The sequence below is a fragment of the Petaurus breviceps genome, unplaced genomic scaffold (assembly GCF_028583685.1).
Source record: "Petaurus breviceps papuanus isolate PSGF00001 unplaced genomic scaffold, PetGlider_PUasm1.0 220, whole genome shotgun sequence".
In the NCBI taxonomy this organism is placed as follows: Eukaryota; Metazoa; Chordata; class Mammalia; order Diprotodontia; family Petauridae; genus Petaurus; species Petaurus breviceps.
The window spans coordinates 10,083,506-10,095,058 of NW_027185876.1; the positions used below are offsets into that span (position 1 = coordinate 10,083,506).

The following is an 11,553-nucleotide window of genomic DNA, read 5'->3' on the forward strand; positions in this document are numbered from 1 at the left end:
AGGCAGACACAGAAAAAAGAAAAACTATCCAAATAGTCATAGAGAATGAAGTGCTATTTTTTATTATGAGCAATAAGCAATCAACATTTATTAAACACCAGCTGCGTGTAAGGCGCTGCTTAGGACCTCTAGATAGAACAAGTGATACAATGTCTAGCTTTGATTAAGTGCTTATTAAGCTGGGCATTGTGCTTAGTGCCGGATAAATAAAGAAAAGCAAAAACACAGCTCCGACCTCCAAAGTAGCATACATACAAATGGAGGCCCAATATATAAATCTCTAGGAACATACAAGATATATTGAGAGTATATGAAAGTAATCTGGAATGGGAAGTCAGTAGTAACAGAGGGATCAGTAAAAGCCACTTTTATACAGTGGAATTTGAGTTGGGTTGAAAAGAAAGTGAGGGAAACTACAAAGACAAAAACCAAGCATTCTTCTGTCCTCAGGGAGCCTCTATTCTCTTCAGAATGTACCACACAAATAGAAGTGGGTGCAAAGTATTTTGAGGTGGGACAGAACCTTAATAACAAAACACACATTTCCTCATTTCAAGCACTGTATGCGCCCAACAACTGTTAGAATTACAGCTATACTATTACAGCATATATATGTATATTTTATATAATGTATTATCATACAATATAACGAAATATAATATGATAATATGGTAGCATAAAAAAAGAGTACACTAAAGAAGCTATATGGACCTTAACCTCCAAGAAGCTTATACTCTTTTAAGAAGATGGGACCCATGTGAAAATCATGGATTCAACTCAAGAACAAACATGAAACAAACGGTCTAAATTTTGTGTTTTATAGTAAAAATACTGAGCACAGAAGAGAATTGAAGGCTAAGTTTTGGCACCCCTATCCATTTGCATCAATATATCATTTGAGTATAGCAGAAAGATCCCTAGATATTGCATAAAAAGGCCCAGGTTCAAATTCTGACCCTTGTAGGGGAGAGGGGAGGAAAGGGACTTACGTGGCCTTTAATTTAAAAACAAATACTCCATTGGATTAAAGGAGATTTTGAGAGTATAAATTTAAAATTAGCTTTTCAAACTAGGGAAGCCTTTTAAGACTTCACCCCCCACTCCACCTTTAGATTAGGATATCTGTGTACATGTTGCTGTTAGTCAATAAGAATTTATTAAGAATCTACTATGTGCAATGCCAAGTACAGTAAGTGCTTAATGTTTATGGCCAGTTTCTGACTCTTCCAGGCCCTGTTGTAAGTGCTGTATTTATTAATTTGATTCACTCAGTGATAGATATTTAGTATCCTTTTATGAACTAGGCAGCACAGTGGATAGAACACCAGGCCCGGAGTCAGAAAGACTCCTCTTCTCCTGAGTTCAAATCTGGCCAAAGACACTAGCAGTGGGACCCTAGGAAAGTCACTTTAATCTTATTTACTTCAGTCTCCTCATCTGTAAAATGAGCTGGAGAAGGAAATGGCAAGTTACTCCAGTACCTTTGCCAAGAAAACCCCAAATGGGGTCACAAAGAGTTGGCCATGACTGAAAACAACTGAATGAATCCTTTTGTGAATTTCAGTGGACATATATTTTTGTAAACAATCCCATCCCACTCCTTTATTTAAATCTTACAGATTTTAGTTTTCATTATATGCAGGAAATGAAATGCCTCTTTGGAGAGGTGGTATGGTATAGTAGAAAGTATGGAGGATTTGGGGTCAAAGGACCTGGGTTCAAATCCTAGCTTTGCTACTTATTACTTGTGCAAAACAGAAGTTGTCTCTTCTGTCAAATGAGGAGTTGGACTCAATGACCTCAAAGGTCCCTTTTAGCTTTCATTGGATGACCCTACAGAATTCCCTAGGTAAAAAATTCCCCAGCACAGAAGAACAACCAGTAAGAAGCGTAATCTCTTCCAAAAGAGCTTGGCATAAGTTTTGGCACCCTTATCTGTTTATGTCAATATTCCATTCTGATGTAGCAAAATGAGCCCCAGACATTGCTTAAGAGGACCCAGGTTCAAATCCTGACTCTGTCACATAAAACTTATATAATCCCAATTAATTTTACCTCTCCAGATCTCAGTTTCCTCATCTTCCAAGTGAAGAGGGTGGTTTAGAGGACAGTTTTCATTTAATTATACATGTATCAATTATCTCCTTTGCTATAAGGTCAGTTTCTTAAGGAAAAGGGACTTTTTTTAAAATCTACTTTTACCTTGTTTCCTCAAGTGCTTAGTACAATGACCATCACCCAGCAAGTGCATAATAAATGCTCTATGATGATGATCTCACTTGATCTCCACAATAATGCTGTAATATAGGTTTTATCGTTATTTTAGAGATGAGGCAACTGAGTGTTAGAGATGTGAAATTCCTTGCCCATGATCATGCAGCTAGTGAGTCTTAGAGGCGGGATTTGAGGTTCCAGCATACCCTGCTTTCTCACACTGGGTTCTTAAAGTTTGTGACTTTAAAAGAAAAAAAAATTATAGCTATTTCTATATAATTCCTTTCCTTTGTAATTCTATACATTTTATTTTATATATTAAAGAAATCTTGAGAAGAACATCCATACACTTCTCTAAACCACCAAAGAAATCCATGAAACAAAAAAGGTTAAGATTCCCTGGAAGAGATGACCTCTAAGGCCCTTTTGAATTCTAAATCCATGTCCCACTAGGCCAGGCTTCTGACATTGTTCTTTGCCAACATGGCTCAGCTAGCTGTCTTCTCATGTCAGAGCTTGTCTCAGTCCCTGGATGGGGCCTTTTCACCCAAGAACATTCCTTCACCATGCTGGGCCCCATCTTCTGTTCAGTTCTTTTGGGGCTTCCATTTTGTGGACAGCCCCTGAGCAAGCATGCCTCATTTCCTTCTCAGCTGTGTTTCTGATCTGGCTCTTTGGGAATTCACCAGCATAATTCAGCAACCTTCTCCTTCTAAAACATTCCTCAGTGCTGTGATGACCTCCTTCTTTCTTTTTTTTTTTTTTTTTTTTTGCTTTTTGGAGGGAAATTGGGGTTAAGTGACTTGCCCAAGGTCACATGGCTAGTTTTTGTGTTAAGTGTCTGAGGCCGGATCCAAACCCAGGTCCTCCTGACTCCAGGGCCGGTGCTCTATTCACTGTGCCACCTAGCCGCCCCTCGACATCCTTCTTTCATTGGCGAATCCCATCTGGGGCTTCCATTTTGGAGGTGGACCTAGGCTAGCCAAATTTCAGTCACCTCTTTTGGTTGCCAATGAGTCCTTATTTGCTCCCCTTTTCACTCTCCTGAATTTGCCACCATGATCCTTCTTGACTACCTCCCACCACCCCATCCATTCCCCTTTCAGCTCTCTTTTGTATAATGACTTCCCACTGTAGAGTATAAGCTGGAGATGCCCAGAGACTGTCTTTATTATTACTTGTATCTGCATCCCTCAGGCTTAGCACAGTGCCTAGCTCATCAGAAGAGCTTAATAAATGGTGGCCTGCTTGCCTGCTGAAAACTCCAGCCCCTTAGGGAGCTCTTCCCTGCCTCTTCTCCCTATCTTCATGCCCTCATATACAGGAAGATCGACTACAAAGGAATGTATCAGAGGCATTTAAAACAAAACAGAACAAAATACTTTCCTATGAGGGGCTCTCATGCTGGAAGTGCACATTTAAATTAACTCACAACCCTAGGTGTACCAGAGGAATAGAGGCCTTTCTTGGCCTATGCTGGCCAAATGGACATATTAATATGACTTTCAATAGAGATTCCAAGTCTTTCTGCCTGCAAGCAGATATGTCCTGGAGATGCAGGCCAGTTCATCCGCCTGCCTACTTCAAATAAGATCTGAAAAAGGAAGCTGGTATCACAGAGCAACATCAAAATTGTCTTTTCCATTTTCAGCTCCAGAAATGAGTACCTTTCCTGCACTGCCACCGACCCATGTTGGACTCATTTCTGCTGCTCGATTATATACTGATGCTGTTCAGATTTTTGGTTAGGTGAGATCTTGGGGGTTTAGAGGTCAAATGAACACCACTTTTGAATCAGATTCCTACTGCCTGCTTGGCTAATACTTAATCTTCTCATAGTGGATAAAAAAATAACCAAAATCATAAAAATACATTTAAAAAAACAGTGGGACACAGTTCAAAGTAATGCAAATAAACAGATGCAAAGAAAGCAAGAATTGCTTTTCTGGGTGGACTTGTTTTTGCTTATTTCTTCCCGAGGAGATAACACCCGGTGACACCCCGTCACATAACTACACTCAGCCTTTCACAGACTAACCATTTAAAGATGCATTTCCACTCCATTTGTTTTCTTTATCTGCCCTTCTAATGCATTCCTGGATTTTCAACCTGGTGAAATTTTCATTCAGATGCCACCAAATGAAGAAAGGTAAAGAAGGAAAATCAACAGCAGTAACAACAGCAAAAGCCAGCCACCTTCCATCACCCCAGAGGTTTTGAAGGACAAGACAGAAGAATATGCTTTTATTTTATTATTTTTCTGAAGAGAACTGTTGTTGGCATCAAAATGTTAACTGTTACCAAAACTTCCCTGAAGTTTCGAGTAAGTGTGGAGAGATGAAGCCTCAGGTAAATTTCACTCATTACCAAGCACTTTATGCTGGCTGAAGAATCCCAAACATATAAAAGGATGTCAATCTTGGGGGGTGAGGCGAGAGGAGGGGTACTTCAAAGGCTGTCAGGAGGCCAGTCAATTATAGATCCAAGCTGCTTCTTAACCCCTTGAGCTATAAGGTTCCCCTACTGAAATGCTATTTTTCCCCACACACTGAAGGAAAGAAATGTATTTTGAAATTGGCTATTAGCAGATGTTATATATGCTGCTGTAAGAAATAGTCAAATGAGTTGAAAAGCAGGCCTTGATATGGGGGTATGGATGGGTGAGGGAGGGAGAAGAGTAAAGGGTGTTATTGGCCCAGCTACGAAAATAAGCCCTGTCTGCTGGAAAACAAGTAGCCAGTTATCAATCAATTAATCAATCAATCACGAAGGCCTTGGTAAGTAACAACCATGTGCCCTGGGCACACAGATACAAGGACAAAAAAGGGAAATTGTGTCTTTGCCCTCAAGGAATTTACATCTTTTCCTTGGAAACAACATGGACAGTATGGATGTGTGTATAATCCAATATGTTCTATCAAACTGTCCTTTTAACCAATATAAATGGATATACCATTTCTATTTATCTCTACCATCTATTATCTATTTGGATATAGATGAAATAGATGGAATGAATAGATATATCTTCCTCTATGTAAACATTTCTATATATATAGATCTATGTAAAGATATAGATGTACATATAGATGCAGATAAATAAATATATGCATATGTATATATATATATATATGGTATCATTGATACAGTGCTTTAAAGTTTGCAAAGAGCTTTGTATGTATTATTTCACTTCATCTTTATAAAACCCTGGGAGGTAGATGATATTATTATCCCTATTTTGTAGTTGAGAAGACTGGGGCAAACAGAAGTGAAGTGACTTTCCCAGGGTCAAATGGCTGGCATACATCTGAGGCAGGATTCCAAATCTGGCTTTTCTGACTTCAGGCCTGGCACTCTATCCACTGTGCCACCTAGCCGACTCAGATATTGACAGAGGATTGAATCTGTGATTATATGTGTGTATTTATATATGCACATATCTATATACACACATTTCTCTCTATATATATTTATACATACATGCATGTAGGCATGTATATGTAGCTAGGTAGCACAGTGGATAGAGTGCTAAGCCTAGAGTCAGGAAGACTCAACTCCCTGAGTTCAAATCCAGCCTCTTGGACACATACTAACTGTGTGACCCTGGGCAAGTCACTTAACCCTGTTTACCTCAGTTTCCTCATTTGGAAAATGAGCTAGAGAAGGAAATGGTATCTCTGCCAAGAAAACTCCAAATGGTATCAGAGAGAGTCATACATGACTGAAAAACAACTGAATAACAACTGAATAAAACAACATGAACACATGGGTGTACACACTTAGGTATATGTGTGTGTGTACACAGACCTCTGTATTTATGTATTATGGATAGAGAGTAGGCTGGAGTTAGGAATCCCTGAGTTCAGATACGAACTTGGATATTTACTAGCTATATGACCAAAGACTAGTCATTTAGCCTCTGTTTGTCTTGGTTTCCTCACCTGTAAAATTGGGAAAATAATAGTACTTGCTTCCTAGGGTTGTGATAAGAATCAAATGAAATATTTGTTAAAAAAAAGAAAAGAAAAAACATTTGTGTAGTGCCTAGCACACAGTAGGCATTTAATAAATGCTTGTTCCATTCCATACTACATGCATGAATGCATATATGAACATATATATGCATACATGTGTATGTATACATGTGCACATAAATAATATATGTGTGCATGTATCATACATCTATATAGGGAAATCATGAGGTGGGAAATTCCCATCAGTAGTATGGATTTGTAAATTATCTTTAATTTATAATCTTACAAATAGTAGTTAAACAGGCACCATGACATATTAGATTGATTGCTAACCTCAGTCTCAAAAAGATTTGGGTTCAAGTTCCGACTGACACATAGTGGTAATGTGACCTTGGGACAGTCCCCTAAGATGTCAGTGTTCCAGGCAACCAAAACTGTGGTGTATATTCATAATCTGACTTCTGTGAACAAGTGAAACAGATTTAGAGTGCATTAGAGTTCTGTGAATTAGTGCTAATTTTCTTCTTTCAAAAAAAAAATGCAGGTTGCTACTAGAGAAGTCCTAGAACATGGTAGATATACAGGGAAGCCACTCATGAACTGAGTCCTGTTTTCCCAATCTCCGGACAAGGTTCCCTGAGCTTGAACAGGAGGTAGCTACCTATTAAACTGACTGTTCCTGCAGTTAGGGAGAACTTATTAACACTCTTCAGAGCAGCCTTTTAAGATGATAATTTATCTTTTTAACAGTACTCTAAAACCCGCAGGAAGTGGGAATGAAGACACTGTATTATATACAGCTCCGAGTTTTGCCACTTCTATAGGTCCCCTGCAAGGTGGACTAAAATACAGTCAAATGTAACTCATCCTGAAGAGTTGCTTGAGTGAGTTACTAAAGGGATGGCAAGTTTACAGATGAAGTGAAAGGAACCCAAGAGAGTAAGAGGCTGAGACCATTTATTTAGCAGACACACTAAAAACCTAACTTGAGGCATAGAAACTGGGTCTATGGAGAGTTTCCTAGGGGCTTTGCAAATCAACGCAGAGGCTTCTAAAACAGTAGTTCTGAATAACTCTGTAATAATAGCTGGCATTTATATGGCACCTTACTGCTCCAAAGGCTTTACATACATTGGAGCTTCAGGGCAAGCCTCCCAGTGTGGATGCTTCTCTTACAGATGGGGAAAGTGAAGCTTGGAGAACTCCAATGACTTGACTGAGTTCACCCATATAGCCAGTGTTTTTGAACCTAGATTTTCTTGTTTCCAAGTTCAAAGCTCTTTGCTGCCTCCTGGCTCCATGAGAAATGCGTTCATTCATTCCAAATGCTAATGATTTCAAGCATTCATTCAAAATGCATTTATTAAGTGCCTACAGAGTCACACTCATTCAATCAACAAACAATTATTAATCTCCTTAAGTGGGAACATCCCTGGAAGCTGAGATACAAAGACAAAAGTAAAAGTAGCTCCCAGCTTTAGGGAGCTTATAGTAGAGCTAAGATAAAATATGTCTGTTTATAGATGTATAACAATAGGTTCAGAGGATTCAATAAAACAAAGATACCTTGGGCAAGTCACTTTCTCTCTGGACCTCAGTTTCATCACCTGTAAAATGAAAAGGTCAGACTAGTTAGCCTCTAAAGTCCCTTCCTGCTGTCAATCTCTGAATCTCTTATCCTACAGATAGGCAAATGGTCCAGCAGTCTCTTTTGACCATATTTACATATCGGGGGGAAGTGACAAGTTGATTTGCATTTAGTTCAACTCTCCCTGGTTCTGAATGAACATCTCCCAATTTCCAAAATTATCTACTTCAATCTTGGCCAGGAACCCTCTGTAATTCCTTCCTTGGAGTTATTGTTACTTTTTTTTTCCAGGTAGACTCCTCTTAACTTCTCCCATTCTTAGAAATAGGAGAAACTTGTCTACATCGCCAGCTCCAACCCCTTTTCTTTCCCTGAAAATCCACCCGATCCTCAGCTGACAGTAGGTCTGTGGCAGGAGACATTGACAGCTAGCCATAGAGTTTCCAATATAGTGATTCCATCAGCCCTTTCTAGATAGCTTTGATATACTTGAAAAAAAAACAAACAAAGCTCAGTCCTTCAGACAATTTTAAAAATAGTTTTTAAAAAATCCTAATTAGTGGGTAAGAAGGAAGGTCAAACTCCCCTTACATCACTGGGAAGCGCTTTTCATTGCTCACAGCTATAAAACACACTCCTTTTATTTTTCCGTTGTCACCCTAGTGGAGTAGCTAGAAAACCAATAGGAAGGCTCTCTAAAATGCCATAAAGCAGAAGACATTTATCTGTTAAATTCTATGTACCATAAGCTAACCAATACCAGAGACAGAAAGATTGCCCTCTGCACAGAAATCCTTGTTCAGATATCTTCTTTATGCTAACAATAACAGGGCTTCCTGGTTTGTTCTGTCCTAAAAAATCAGAATGCATCTTGCCAATAGCAGACTCTAGATCAAGAAGGAGAAGGACTGCACCTTTTTGGCACAGAGATATTTTATGGAGATAATAAATCCCCCCCTGCCCCCTTTGGAACTCTACTAACTAGAAGTATCTACCCAGAAGATGAAATGTCAAGATTTATGCCATCAGAAGTATTCAGGGTACTAAAGAATGATTTTTTCCCCTCCCTGTTCTACCCTGTCAACTTTGTTTACTGTTCATTTTGATTTCTATCCTATACTGGTTCCAAAAAATTATGGGCATGACTATATCAGGAGAACTCAATGAAAAAAAAGGGGGGGGGTCAAAACCAGGAAACCATAGAAATGAAGGAGCTCCCTAGATGGCATACTGAATGAACACTGTTGAATCCCAGGCTATGCTGGGCAAATGGTATAGCCTGGTTTGCACTAACTAGCAAAGGTGCGTTTAAGCCTATAGTAGGTTTTTTTTTTCCAGTATCTCAATGTATTTTTAGAATTCACTTATAAAGCCATGCTACTGATGTGCTTCTAAGTCAATCAAAGGAAACACGCATGAAAGAATCCCTGCCCAGGGACTGCTTTCACAAGTCAGAGTGTGCATTGTCAGACCTGGAGGCTCACAGCCACATTTGTTATCACAACTTAACTAGGTGCCTATTGACCACACATGGACTGCTTTCTCAGTTGCATCAGTAACAGCCATAGCCCCTACAGATTTGGGCAGGTTTTTAAACCTACCTGCAATTAAACTTTTTATTTTTTTAATGAGCAATTTCAATATTTTCTCTAAAATAAATAGCACTATTTTGAATTTCACTCTCATACTTGTCCCATCCCTACTATTCCAGGAACAATTTATTTATATAGTAGGATAAATCTACTTGACAGGCCCATTTGCAATGGGGCCTTCATCCCCCTACCTTTTAGCAACATAATTTTATTTTATTTGTTTAAAACATTTCAACAGTTAGCCCTCTTCCCCTAGAAAACAACAGTAAGAAGGCTCAAGGGTAGGCATCGGACCAGGATTGTATTTTACACTTGAATCTTATAGCCTGACATTCAGGATAACTTAAAAACACAGTAGGAGATTTTTTTTAAGGGGATGGAGAAAAGAAAAATAACATTAAAATGATTGAGAATTGTATTTCTAGATTTGAGCTTCGGCAGTTTTCTATGATTCCAGGGGAGGCTGGTTGCAGGGGAAAATGCACATCACAATAACAGGCACTTACACAATTGTACCTATGCATCTGGGTAACAAAAGCACTAGCCACCTGGATTGACTGCATTTGGACCCAAATGCTAGCAACAGTCTACAGCATTCAAGTGACATTCCAGAATGAGCCGAGCTGGGAGGCATCATCCCCCCCCCAGGCTTTAGAAGAATCAGACTTCCTACCTTGCAAAGACAGATGGAAGGTAAGTTCCTTCAAACAAAGTTGTAAGTAAAAGCCAGGCAGCAGTTGCAGTAAATTGGATCCTTTCAGTCCCTGTATACATATAGCAGTTCTGCAATAAGGGGGGGAAAGAAAATATAATGGGAGGAGCAGCTGGGAACCAGTGACCTCCTGTAGCTGAGTCCTCTTTGTGAATCAAGCATGGACAGCCAGGGCTTCTGATTTGCATGGATTAACTCCACTCGGACAGATTCGGAGCCGATACATTTAAATTTATCTAGCTCGATGGCCAAAACATGGGAGAGGGAATGAATGAGAGACAGAGCAAGGGAGGGAGAAAGGGAAAAAAAAAAAGACAGGAGATCGGAAAGCATGGATAAGCTGCTTCATGCAGAGCCGTGTCTCAAAAGAGCTACAGCTCCCTCTTCATGTCATAGTTGTAAGATAAGAACTGTTGTCATTAAGACCTGGTTAATCACTGGGAAAATATATGTGCTATATATAATATGGATGTGGAGGAGCCCGTGCTCTGTTTGATCAAATTTTGGGAACACTTGAAGATTCTTCCTGATGTGTGTGTGTATGTGTATGTGTGTGTGTACGCGTGTGTGTGTTCATTCCAAGATTTTGAGATGCAGGGGGCTTTCAATCATTTATCAGAAATCAAGGGGACATATTTTCATGCAACTCCAAATGATTCTGGAGTATTGCAATGCTTGGGATTGAATGGTGTGCCCACATCAACAACAAAAAAAACCACATACAATTTGGAACATGGTTCATAGGTATGAAACTGACAAGAGACTGGCTTTCCAAAGTGCTGACAAGTTGCTTGCCCTAACTTTGGAATAGGATGATGTGCCTAAGTATTGGAAATGTGATTCATCATAATTATTTAGAATAACCCAAATATGGCACTACAAAGGCAGGTGCTTTTTTTTTTAAAGAATCCTTTAACATTTTAATACTTTTTTTCTCCTATTTATTTAGATCTATCCCAGAGGAATTAAAAGCCCTCTTCTAAACATTATAAATCTATGTTCTTAAAGAAAAGAAAACACAGTCATGAATATAAAGATCATGAGTTTTAGTAGTGGAAGCAACCTTAGAGACAGTCTAGTTCAACTATTTAATTTTACAGATGATGAAACATGGATCCAGAGAGGTTCGCCAATGTCCCATAGGCAGTATGGAGGAGAGTGAGGATTCAGATCCTGGCTGTCTGATTTCAAGTCCAGAATACTTTCCACAAGACCTCACCATCTCTTCCATTACATGTGCTCTTTGGTCTTTGTTTTCTAAGAATTACTGAGTACTCCTGTAGCTATTCTTTCTATTTTATACTCTCTACTCTCTATGACATCTAAGCCACTGTGCCTTCTGCCCCTTCCCTTGGAAATCTATACCATTTTAAAGTCATTCTTTCAAGCTCTCATTAGCTATACTACATCACAGTTAAACTAAGAACTCATCATTATATATATATATTTTAAGCCATGGTCAAAATGCCAAATTCC

The 11,553-nt window shown here is 39.1% G+C and overlaps 1 long non-coding RNA gene across 1 annotated transcript in view; it reads right to left on the bottom strand.

Annotated features, from left to right (window-relative positions):
- Positions 1–10,430, bottom strand: part of LOC138166187 (uncharacterized) — a 448,414-nt gene extending 437,984 nt beyond the window's left edge. The window contains exons 1-2 of the long non-coding RNA XR_011169564.1: positions 10,039–10,430; positions 7,752–7,792 (exon numbers count right to left, since the gene is read on the bottom strand). This is a non-coding gene — a long non-coding RNA (uncharacterized lncRNA). The remainder of the gene's footprint in view (positions 1–7,751; positions 7,793–10,038) is intronic.
- Between the last annotated feature and the right edge of the window lie 1,123 nt (positions 10,431–11,553).